Here is a 13,720-nt window from a genome sequence, read left to right as displayed (position 1 = left end):
TGTTTTATTAATAATTAAAGTGTCTGTCATTGTATAGGATGTTGGAGAAATTGCTACCTGGGAGATAATGCAATAGTATGGGCAATCTGAATGTTTTCAACAGATAGTTTAAATGCTATTTGACATGTTCCTGTTTATTGAAAATCAATGATTGCCATCACCATTTCCATTTTCAAACTATCAGAGGGTCCCCATTCCCCATTCATTTTTTAATCCAGTTGTGCAAAATTGACTAATGACAGCTGCAATGGTTTTATTCCCTGTTGAATGTTCTGTTGTTGGTGCAGGCAGTAATTAAATACCAGGTGGTTATTCCTCATCAACTGATCATAAAAGCCACTGGATTCGATGTGTGTGTATATGTATATATATATAAAGGCACTAGTGCAGCAACTGGACAACCATGAGTTATGCAGAAAGCCATCTGGGCCAGATAGTCTTTTTCAGTCTGTGGAAAAAGGCAGTGCCAAACCACTTCCAAAAATATTGCCAAGAAAACTGTATTGGACTATTCCAGGCAGTTACTACCAATCAATAATAACTCAAAGACTTATTCAGAGACATACACAGTGTAAATACATAAATAAATACCTACAGCACTAACCGAGATTTGTACTCCTACATTGATTTCACAGTGGGAACAAAACTGCTTCACACACTAACTCCAAGAAGCTTTCCTGAAACTAGAATATTTTAACAGCCATTAATTAGAGATCACAAACTCAGAGCATAATAGATCCCTTGCGAAAGAGTGCAATAACTGCTAGAAATGTGCCTTCCTTGGTACAGACCATTGCTTTCACCTAGCCCATTAAAATGCTGTCTTTTAATGGGTGGAATTAGTACATGTTATAAAAGAGGAAATGGGACTGTTGGTTTAATCATCAACATTTTCATCTCAGCTTCTCCTTTGCAAAGGAAGGATAGCTTATGACCCATTTCATTAAGGAATTACAGACCATTTGCATGGATTCCATGCAGGAAATGTACCATTCAGAGAATGAAAGGGAGCCATTTGCCATGGTCTTGCAGTTACTTCTAATTAATCATATTTTTCATTATCAAAAAATAAGCACAGTTATAGCTAGACCTTATATGAGGGCCTTGGGATATTGGGGGCATTGCATAATCACACATTTCACTTAATCTGGATGAGCAATTCTCATGTGATTTATAAGCAGACTTATAATAAATAGTTTGTTCATTCTAGATTCACTTCACTGTATGTATTTGCATCCTTCATTTGTGAAGGTTTTTGAACAAAGATGTAATGTTTAATTAATTAAGAAAATACCAACTATTGTCCCAAAGTTCTTAATACTTGCTTGGAACAGTATTTTGTAATGACTCCCCCCTGGAGAGTTATTTCAGTATTTCCTTCAATAAATTTGATATCTTTTTAAAATACTTGGTATAGCTTCATACCCTTGCAATGTTGAATCAAAACCCAACGATTCGTGATGTGTGATGATTTCGTGTAAATGTTAGCCCAGTTTATAGCTGCCCAAAAAGAAAAGGTGAATTTCATGATAGAAAATTATTAGGAAAGCAAAATAAAATTGCAATAATACACTTCAATACATTCTTGGTAACATAACAATTGTAATACTGTGTATATTTCTGGTCAACACATCTTTCCTGGCACCACTGCATAGCAACTTAATTACACCGCTGCATAGGACCAGAGATGAAATTCAAAATTTTTTCCTACTATTTCTGTGGTTGTGCCTTGGTAGGCATGGTGTAGCTTAGTGGGCGTGGCTTGGTGGGCGTGGCAGGGGAAGGATACTGCAAAACTGTCAAAAACAGATCATGCCAGACTAATCTTATTGCATTCTTTGACAAAGTGACAAAATTAGTGGACCAGAGGAATGCTGTCAATATAATTTGGACTTCAGTAAAGCATTTGATAAAGTAGACCATAACCTACTACTAGATAAAGTAGAAAAATGTGGGTTAGACAGCACCACCACCAGATGGATTCATTCAACGTGTAGTCCTCAATGGAACTACATTCACATGGAGGGAAGTATGCAGTGGAGTACCCCAAGGCTCTGTTTTAGGCCCAGTACTCTTCAACATCTTCATCAATGACTTGGACGAGGGGATAGATGTGGAACTCATCAAATTTGCAGATGACACCAAGCTGGCAGGAATAGCCAACACTCCAGAAGATAGGCTCAAGATACAGAAAGATCTTGACAGACTTGAACATTGGGCACTATCTAACAAAATGAAATTCAACAGTGAAAAAAATAAGGTTCTACATTTAGGCCAAAAAAACAAAATGCACAGGTACCGGATATGTGGTACCTTGCTCAATAGTAATAACTGTGAGAGGGATCTTGGAGTCCTAGTGGACAACCATTTAGATATGAGCCAGCAGTGTGCAGCAGCTGCCTTAAAAGCCAACACAGTTCTGGGCTGCATAAACAGAGGGATAGAATCAAGATCACGTGAAGTGTTAATACCACTTTATAATGCCTTGGTAAGGCCACATTTGAAATATTGCATTCAGTTTTGGTCGCCACGATATAAAAAGGATGTTGAGACTCTAGAAAGAGTGCAGAGAAGAGCAACAAAGATGATTAGGGGACTGGAGGCTAAAACATATGAAGAACGGTTGCAGGAACTCGGTATGTCTAGTTTAATGAAAAGAAGGACTAGGGGAGACATGATAGCAGTGTTCCAATATCTCAGGGGTTGCCACAAAGAAGAGGGAGTCAAACTATTCTCCAATGCACCTGAGGGTAGAACAAGAAGCAATGGGTGGAAACTAATCAAGGAGAGAAGCAACCTAAAACTAAGAAGAAATTTCCTGACAGTTAGAACAATTAATTGGTGGAACAACTTGCCTGCAGGAGTTGTAAATGCTCCAACACTGGAAATTTTAAAGAAAATGTTGGATAGCCATTTGTGTAGGGTTTAGGGTTTCCTGCCTGGGCAGGGGGTTGGACTAGAAGACCTCCAAGGTCCCTTCCAACTCTGATATTATTATTATTATTATTAAATCTCCATTCCCACTCCACTCTGGGGCCAGCCAGAGGTGACATTTGCTGGTTCTGTATAAAGGACTATATAGAAACTTGCATGTAGAAATTGTAGGCAGAACTGTTTTGTTTTGTTTTTTGTACAAAAGAAGTCGGAGTCATCCATGGAATGAATAGAATGAATGTATGCATTACCATGTAATACTGAATGTATTACTGTATAATGAACAAAGACTACACACACACACACACACACACACACACACACTTTAAAAATTAGCCTATTGAATCATAATCATTAACTGTGATGGTGGCTACCTGTTTGGATGGGTGGGAGGGTGGGACTAATTCATGGAGCTGTGATTAACAATGACTGTTGTTGGTTGTGAGGAATACTCTATGTCTTGTACCATTTGGGGTAATGGAAGCAGCCATGGAAGACAACTATTGCTGCTGTGTTCTTTTTGTAAGCTTCTCAGATCCATGCCACTACTCTGGTTCTCTTTTCTCGCTGTAGTTTTCTTGTTGCCCAACCATATGTGTGATAATTTGCAATCAAGTGGACTGCTAAGTATACAGTCAAGTAAGGATTCAATTTAATAACTCTTGAACTAATAGCTTTAAATGGTAGAAGACAGGATGCAGATCATTTGTATTGTACAAAAGAAAGCAGCCATGTTTGTTGTCTAAACATCCCTGCTCCAATTGACCAACAATAAGTTGGTTTACTCACTCACCCTAACAGCAATATTACTGATTTTCTAGATCAAATGGAAACCCCTCCCTTCACTTACAGGTGCTTCATTACATCTGCATTATTCCCTATATCTTTTATTCTGAATTTGATAATTACACCCAAATCTGTCTTTGGAAATTTCAAGCCATCCCAGATTTGGTTTTCATTATAACAAATCTTTTGATCCAATCTCAGAAAGATGTTGGATAGCTTTATATAATATTTTACAAGATGTGCTTGTAGACTGCAAACTTTCTTCAAAACTTTCATTTTTTTTTCACCTTTCAGTACATCTTTTGCGTTGGGTTTAAATGTAGGGGTCTAAGTTCAGAGGACCCAGATTTTAGCACCTATAAAGAGACACAAAAGAGTGGGGTTTTAAGAAATGAGATTCTATTTCTATCTGAACATAATGCAATCCTTCACAAACATAATATTGAGTTTTGCAGTAGGTTTTCTTTCTTATATAACCTGGATAGTAAATATTTTCATTTAGGAGGAAAAAGGTAAACACCTTGGATCAGGGTCATCTACATTATTCTCTATTATGATCTCAAACATATTTTCTCCTTATTTCTATTCATTGATGTTAAATTGAATTTAATTCTTTTTTACCTGGAACCCAGTAATAAAAGAATAGTGAAGTGCCCTGCTATTGGTTCTTTGAGAAAATAGACTTTACATGCTAGGAGTTTATTAATGATTTGGCTGACAGGTAAAATAATAGATTTATGAACTGGCTTGACTTGGAGAGGATTATATTCTACTGCCCATTCAGAATAGATCACTCATGTTATAATGCATTCATATACAATATACAGTAGATACAGTACCTATGTCTTTGTCTACATGGTATGAAAAGCCTCATATAAAAGTGTTGAATGAAAAACGATCACTTTCGTGTTTATGGAATTGAGATGAACCAAGAGGATGATCCTTATTGCTTGAATTTATGAGCAAGAGCTGGAGGACACATTTTTTTCTAAGTGAAATATGATTCAAATATGCTTTGAGGTTTGTTAATGAAAAGATTCCTTCTATCAGAGGATATCTTTTGGAAGATAATGATAAGAAGATGCTCCATTTTACTAAAAACTGAAGAAAAGATTTAATTCAAATGGTAAAGTGAAGCTTATTTTTTTAAAAAAAGTCTAACCAGTTTCCCAGGTTTCTTTTAAGAATAATTTTCTCATTAATGGGTGGCATGAAAGAAATCTAGTGCTGAATAAGGAGGCAGAGAGAAGACCTTCAATTGCATCTGGGTTTTATTCTTTGTGCTTTTAGGGCAAACAATCAAGCAAGTAAAATTGCAGGTGAAGTATTAGAAAACAGCCAAATTGCTTTTTAATTTGATTTCTCCAATATTCATTGTTTGGTGTCATTTTAGAAATTGATTCTCTTTTTACCTCATTAAATAATCAGAAGGCTGTAACAATAGTTTGGCTTTTATAGTTTATTCATTCAGTGTGCACATTTTTGTTGAGAACAAAAGGTGACATCTCTTCCCTAAATCCATTTTGATTTTCATGAAACAGTTTAAAAATGGCTGCAGTTAATTTTAAATTATACAGAGAATAGTCACACAAAACAGTCAAAATGTTATTTCAACAACAACAAGAAAAACCTAAAACATTTTCCAGTCCCTTTTGCATTAGAAAACTCTTGATGTGTTTCTCATTTAATCTGCTTCAGTGGAATTTGGTCACAATCTGTCAAATTTTCCAGACTATTTAAATTCACCCTGATATCTTTCAAAATCTGATAGTTTAAAGGGCTGTCTTTTCCTCTAGTTTTCTGATAATTTTGTTCTCTGACCTAATTCTCTAGCTCATTTTGGACACACAGAATGTGATGCACTGCAACCATGTATTTCAAAATCTTTCCTCAGGAACCATAATGGCACAATAGTTAGAATGCAGTATTGCATGCTAACTCTGCCCACTGCCAGGAGTTCAATCCTGACTGGCTTATGGTTGATTCATCCTTCATCCTTCCAAGGTTGGTAAAATGAGGATCCAGATTGTTGAGGGCAATATGCTGACTCTGTAAACCACTTAGAGAGTGCTTGAAGATATATAAATCTAAGTGAGACAGACAGAGACAGACAGACAGACAGATAGACAGAGATAAGCCAGGGAAACTAGAAAGATATTCATACAGTTAAGGACATGGCATTCAAAAACTTACCTATAGTCACTGTCTAAGTACATTCTAAATTTAAATATTATTTTCACTGCCCATACAAATGTTTAAGGATTTATACAATTTGAATGGCTATATAACTTTTGGGGCCAATCACCACAATACTGATATGCAAGAAGTAGAAAATGATTACAAAATTAACAAAAAGTTGGTTGACTGGGTCATCTTGTTAGATAATTAGAATCAAAACTCTATGCATATGAAATTCATTAAATGTTTCTGCTCATGAATCTATAAAATCACTTGTGGTTTTTTGTTAAATACTTCACTGAAGGTGTTAGATGTTTCATCAAAAGTAAAGTTAATATTTATGTCCCTTTTGCTGGAAATGGAAAAGATTTCATTTGCAAGCTCTGTCCTATGAAACTCACTGAGCTGGAATGTTGTTCCTAAGATTGAAGAAATCTCTGGAACAATGTGGAAGATGTTTTGAAAACTTTAGGTTTGATGAAAGAGCTTACTGAAAATTAAGTATTCCATTTTGCAAAGTCATGACTATTTTTTATTAGCACAAAGCAAACTCTACCTGAAAATTTACAGAATTTATTTATGTTCCAAACTAGGAAATAGTTTTTTGAGAAAGTGGTCCAGCTGTAGCTCATTCTTCTTCAATTGGCAGCATCCTTATTCAGAATAGCTGTTCCCGTCTCTCTTTGATCATGTTAGGCTAGCATACAAACTGATAACCAACATATCAATCCTCAGGATCAAACTGAACCAGTTTTAATAATTTTGCAGATAAAATGCAGTCTGTGAGGAAAAATAAGTATGATTTTTTTTAAAGGAAAAGGAATGAAACCCAGACTCTGGTGCAAATTATATGATTCATAGTACAATGTGCTACTGTCCACTTCATTTACCAAAATGAGTGGAGAAACATTAATTGGACATGGCATGCTAATATTTATGAAAGATTATAGTATGCCTGGGGAAATTCTGAGCTTCTAGAGTTGTCTCTCAGCTGTTACTTGGTATTCTGAGCAGTTTCACTTTGTATGGAGAAAAATCCAATTGGGAAGAAGCAAAATAAAAGCTAAGGCCCATTAAGAATATTTTGCCAGGTCTGTTCTGCCAATCAGGGAAGATGAGTGTTGACATTTGTTAATATTTGATTTAAATCTTACCCACTTCCAAATGGAATAAATGTTTTGCATGTTTGCATGTTTTTGATTTATAACCAAATGCCAGGGATGTCATTTCTTATGAGGACATGGCAAACTAGGACTTTTGTGTTTTGGATTTGCAAAAGAGACTTGTTATATAAATTTTTTAATGAGAAGAGATAAAGGAAAAAGGGAAAGAAATCTGTTTCTAGGACATTATTTAAAGGGATTAAGAGCAACAGTGAAGGGATAGAATAGTAAGTTGATCTATTTGATCAAGATTAAAATAGATATATCACTATTTCTGATATATTACTAATGCTTAATGGACTTTTGCTGACCAGGACTAAATAATGGGGCCTTAAAGTTTTCTTTAGAAATAAGAAATGAGATATGGGAAGAATTTGTTGCATTTTAAGAAAAGATGATGTTACTAATTTTTTGATACTTGTTATGACAAAGGGGGAATTAATTTCTTTAAGCATTTGCTTTCTTTTTATTATATTCATTTTTTCCTATGTTTTTCTTTTTTCTTTTCTGCACTTTTTATATTTATTCTTTCAGTTTTTAGTTTGTTTTAATCATTTTAATTGTAATATTTAATAAAACTATTCTGAGAAATGCCTCAGAGAATGAGGTACCAATTATAAGAATAAAAAATTAATAGAGTTATGCTGAACAAAGTTGAACAAGCACATAAATGGGCATTGAGAGAGCTAGACTGACTCTTATCTGTCCCTATCATACATGCATACATATACAGTTAGTAGGAGAAGTGTACATGGTTAGATTTAAAATAATTAGGCGAAAATAATAATATTTTGTTTACAAAATTTTGCTCAGTATGTTTAAAATATTGTGTTTTTTGCTAGCTCCTTTTTTTTACTTCCATTTAATTAACTCATTTAAATATTAAACAGCTCTGTGGCCTGACTGATATCCCATAGACTCCCTGTGGCCTTGTGCTCTGTTACCTTTCACCATGCATACCAAAATTTAAGATATAAAGGAGATTGGCTGTTCTACTCTGGCTAGGAGAATCTGGCTAATAGGGATAGGTGGCAGTGAAAACTCCAGAAAAGAGCTTGACTGTAAATTAGTTGCTTGTGCAAATTGGAACAGCTCCCAAGGCAGATGATGACATGTGTCATCACAAACTTTATAATGTCTTCCATTCGAATCCATGAGACACAAATGTGCTTACATGTGAACGGATTGTGAGTGGTCTATATATCTTTAATGAGATGATATCCTGTCATGCAAAGTACACCATCCACGACACCTTTCATTCTGCTAATAATTAGTTTAAAATTACATTGCCAAGACTTGTTTTTGGTCATTATTATACAGACTTTTTCCCCCTCGCGAAATCTGTTCCAGAACACAGCTCTTATATACATTTGTGACAGTAAAATTAAAGGCATGGAAAATTGCTGCAACTTTACTTCTTACTACTTGAAAGACTGCTATAATTCACCAAAGGGACAGCTTTGCAATCCATTTACAGCAAGCTACATTGCTAATGGGTTATTGTTTCGGAGAGCAGTGATGGAAAAGAAAAAAAATACAACTCCCTTCACCACATTTTATATGTCAGGAGAAAAGAGAGGGAGGGGGAGATGAGGGAAAGAGAGACTGAGGAAGGGAGAGATAGAGAGTGTGTGAATCAGTCAATTCTATGGTAACTAAATGTATTTTACTTTTGGTTCTATGTTGATACTTACTTTAATATTTGATACCAAGAATGTTGTGAAACAAAATAAAATCATTTGCCAAAGAGCATGCTTTAAGGTTCTTCATTGCACCAAAGGATTTTTCAAAGAGCTTTTAATGGCTATGAAAAAGGATCATGAGCAATTTTACCAATCACATTAAACAAATCCGTGAGAAGGTGACAGTTAATATAAAGAGGCAGGATTGTGCATATTGGCTTCTTCTCCTAAATGTTTCATGCAGGCTTCCTGCCTCTACTTTGTTCAATGTTGTTGCATGGAGAGGCAAAATCCAAAAGCAAAGTTTCTTTGCTTCTTCTGGAACATCATTCCCACAGATATTTGTATGGCTCTTACCCTGGCTTCATTTAAATGTACCATTAAAACCTCTTTCTCTAAGCCTTGAGTTAGGTTGGGGAAAGGTGTGGCTTTTGCATTTTCAAGATGTTTCACTGTTTTCTTTCTTTATTATTATTTGTTTTTAATGCCATACACTGACCAGAGTCTTGGCCATACAAAATGAATACATAATAAATACATAATTTCAACACAAGTAGAAGTCTCTTCATGATCCTTAGACTCTGAACAATTGAAAAGAGAATGGCATTTATGGGCAAACAAAACTGCCTTTTGTATTGTTTTGTCTAAAGCCCCTCCTCCCCTGCTGGAAAGAGAGCAAGGCCTGGAAATGAAGAGCCAAGCACATTTTCAGAATCATGCAAAGTTTTGTCATATTATAGGTTCTATATGTTTTATCTGCAGTACCATGGATGTGACAAAGTTAGAGTCTTTTGTTTTTTGTTTTTATGTTGGTGCTTTCAAGTCAGTGTTGACTCCTGTGACCACTTGGACAAATCCCTGCAATTTTCTTGGCAAGATTTTAGAAGTCATTTGCTATTGCCTGCTTCCTAGAGCTGATAAAGAATGACTGGCCCAAGTTGGTTTAGGGCCTAAAGCATAGTAGAAATCATGGTCTCTCGGTTTCTAGCCTGGTGCCTTAAACCACTATACCAAACTAGGTCTCAGGGTTAGGAGATTGCTTTGCTTATGAGAATCTGGAGAAATAGGAGTTTAGAAGTGGGAGAGAGGAAAGTGGAGGTACCAGCTCAAGTGCCTGCTTACTGCAGAGTGGGAAACATGCATTAAAAGTAAGAGTGGCAGAAATTTAAGGATCAGAGTTAAAATATAATAATGAAAATAAAATAAAGAAGAGGTCAAAGGAGAGACCCAGGTCAGCTTGGAAAGGGGAATGGCGCCAGAAAGGCAAAGTGAACTATGACAAGAAAAAAAAAATGAAAAACAGAAGTGAAAAACAGGGGCAAAGGAAAGGTAACTCAATACTATGGAAAGAGTGAGAAGACAGCCAGTAAATTTTAATAAACAGACCTTATAGAGAGGGGGCCCAATTTAGCAGTGCAAGGAAGAATACGTTCTCAGACTCAGTTCAGTTCTTTTTAATTGAGGGGCTGTGAATTTTTTGGAGGCATTGCTGGGATTAGTATTTTGCTGCTGTCTTTTGATTGAGATAATTTTGTCAAGATATCTGGGTTTGACATCTAAGGCTGAAATGTTCCTAACATGTTGTATTGAATTTACTACTTTGGTTTGTCTAATAAACAGTGCTTTGTAGGAAGAAATTTTTCTACTAGGCATACCATTTTTCTATGTGGCCATAACATCACAGATATTAACTGCTATTTTCTTACATCTTAATCTGCCCAGCTTTCAGATGAATGGTAAATACACAAATAAGGCAGAAGACATAAAGTTGAACAATTCATCAATAAATAGCACAAGAAGGAAAAGTAAAAAATAAGCAAGGTTCCCTTGAGGTTATTTATGTATTCTATTAGATAGTGGCTATGCGAATTTCAATTGGGGGAATTTTTACTGTCTCTCTTGTCGTGATTGGATCATACCTGGTGCCATTATCCATTGCAGGGAGGCTGGACGATGAGATTGATCTGCTTCCAGCAACTAATGAACCTAATGGGGTTTCAGAGGGAGCTGGGGACTGTTCATGCCATAGTCTGCTGCCCAATCTATTTGAAGCCTTGGTTTGTGCTTGGACTAAAGAAGTGGCTAAAGCCTCAGATTGGATTGCATCTATGTAACCTCATGGATCTCATCACTCCTTTTAGTTTATGAAGGAACTGTGATGAAATGAAAGAAGAGATTTTAGCTCCACTAGAGATGAACTTGACTTTGGTAGTGGAAATGCTTCTAGGTCAGTTTAGAAATGGCACTCTATATTCCTCAGTAATTTTTAGATTCCTGGGCATTTGCTGGAATGAAGAATTCTATGAGGTAGATCTTCTTAATGTAATCAATATAGAATACACTTGGCCATTTAAGTACTACACAACCCATGCTTTAATTTTTGGCAGTCCCTTAGTCATCTTTGCTAAGCTCCTAAACCACCCCTAAAGAAAATATTCTATCTGGTAAAGGAAAGTTATTTATTTCTAAATAAATTACCTCAGTAAGGTTGTTCAGAATAAAACAGTTTCCTTTAAATTGTTGTTAAAAATTTCCTACACACTTTCTGCCAGCTATTTTGTGTAGTGGAAATAAGCATTTCTGGTTTAGAATTAAATGATTCATGGGAGTGATTTCCTACAGTCAAAAAGGCATAAGAATGGGACTGTGAAGGGTCATGTAATTGTCCTTTAATACACAAGGGATTTAAACCAGGGGTCTCCAACCTTGGTCCCTTTAAGACTTGTGGACTTCAACTCCTAGAGTTCCTCAGCCAGCAAAGCTGGCGGAGGAACTCTGGGAGTTGAAGTCCACAAGTCTTAAAGGACCAAGGTTGGAGACCCCTGATTTAGACTACTATAAAGATTTATTGGCCTTAGAAAGATAGCAGCCCTTTGGTTAATCTCACAAGCTAAACAGAGTCAATCCTGGCTAGTATAAAATAAAAGGACTAAGGAGTTAAAAAAAAAACTACATATGCAGAAGCAGCAACGGCAACTTTACATAATGTAATACATACAGTCATTAAGATTCCATTTCAAGTTGAGGGTATCTTTACTGAAAATAACTCTACATACAGTAACAAGGCAACATTGTAATCTTATTTTCTGGTAATAATGATGGCTTTAAAAAGCCACACAGCATTTCCTAGCATCAAACCATTTATGGGCACCGGTTTCTCTGAAATTACCTGAATACATCCTAGGCACATCCTTCTGTACCTGTACAATTTATATCTCATTTCACATGGGAATTATAGTCCATTATATGTGGCCTGTTTTTGGATAGGATAGAATGCTGACCTAAAGGCGTCCAGTTCCTGTTTCCCATTCAGTTTTAAAACCAGCTTTTCCTAGCTAAAGTTAATATTAATTTTCAAACTATGTTTGGTTACTTACAAACTTATTTAAGGATTTCAGGATTTATATAGTAAGACTTTAAAATCTACCCAAGGAAGCATGTGGGGTTGGGGGGAAAACATGAAGGAATAAGTAAAAAAATATATTAAAATCTGGTTGCCATGGAAACCAATTGTTTCAGGTGCTCTGTTCTATAGGACTATTAACCCCCCTAGCTCATATTTATTATTCAAGCAAAATAATTTAGTGGAAGAAAAAGGGGAAGAGAATTAGTTGTCACTTAGAGGGCAAGTCATTCAGTCACATGTAGCTCATTTGTATGCAATGAAAATTAAAAGATAGATCATAGGTTTTCCTATACTGAGCTGCATTTGGGTTCCCCCTGCTCCCTCCTTTCCACAATTAATAATAACATGTATAGAAAGGGATAGACGCAACTACAGACTTAAAACCAGAATGCAAGTTTTATATGTTTGTGAGGAAATTGAGATCAGGCTCTTGCACAATATCTAAACAATCTAATTATTTTAAAAAGAATAATGTTTGGGCATTAATTCATAGGCTGGTTAATTCATAGACCATATCATTTAAGATTCATATAATCATTCAAACAGCTGCAGCTGTGTTTTATTCTGTGTACCCAGACCTATTAAAGCAAAGGTGACCTTAAATGACCAAAGACCTGCCAAGCTAAGGTCAGTGAGTCCTACCTGATACAAAGACTTCTTCATCTATAGCAGGACATACAGTACATTCTTGTGCTCCTATAAAACCAAATGCTACTTGATAGTAAGGTAGCACTGAAAGCAGCCCCAAGTGCTGACTGCTTAGAGATCCCCACAGATGGGTTTTTGCATCTTCTGCTTCCAGAAGAATGAATATCTGCATAAAGGTCTTCTGAACCTCAAGTCATGACTGGGGAAGCTGATGTTTTTCGTGCCCCTAGTTTCCCAGCCTACTTTTGCAATCAACAGTAAGTCAGGTATTGAGTAAAAGTAGGCTGGATGTATGTTCCATTTGGGAAGGCAGGTAATCCCAATAGCACAATAGAGTCAAAGTTATCCGGTGTCTTATTTTACACAATGGCTAATTGTGCCTTTGAGAGAGCAGAATTCTGGATAGTTTCCCAATAGATGGTGTTTCCAAAGTACTCAATTTTTACTATTTCACTGAGATTTTATCCTCATTGAATGAATCTATTTCTCTTGTAAGAGAAGCAATTTTTCCCTCATAAACATTTATTTTATTTATTTTATTTATTATTTAAATTTTTATACCGCCCTTCTCCCGAAGGACTCAGGGCGGTTTACAGCCAGATAAAATAAACATTCCTATTACAAAATAAATACTATTAAAATACCACTAAAAAACTTATTCAATTTGGCCGCAATTAAAATTTAGCAAATAATAAAACCCATTAAAAACCCATTAAAAACCCATCGATAAAACCCAATTAAAAACCCATAAAAAGCTAACCCAGTCCAGCGCAAATAAATAAGTGAGTTTTGAGCTCATGCGAAAGGTCTGAGGTCCGGAAGTTGACGAAGTCCTGGGGAGTTCGCTCCAGAGGGCGGAGCCCCACAGAGAAGGCCCTTCCCTGGGTGTCGCCAGACGACACTGTCGCTACCGACGGCACCCC

The sequence above is a fragment of the Ahaetulla prasina genome, chromosome 1 (genome assembly GCF_028640845.1).
Source record: "Ahaetulla prasina isolate Xishuangbanna chromosome 1, ASM2864084v1, whole genome shotgun sequence".
Lineage (NCBI taxonomy): Eukaryota > Metazoa > Chordata > Lepidosauria > Squamata > Colubridae > Ahaetulla > Ahaetulla prasina.
The sequence above is the reverse complement of the archived record's forward strand: the minus strand, read 5'-3'. Positions refer to the sequence as shown.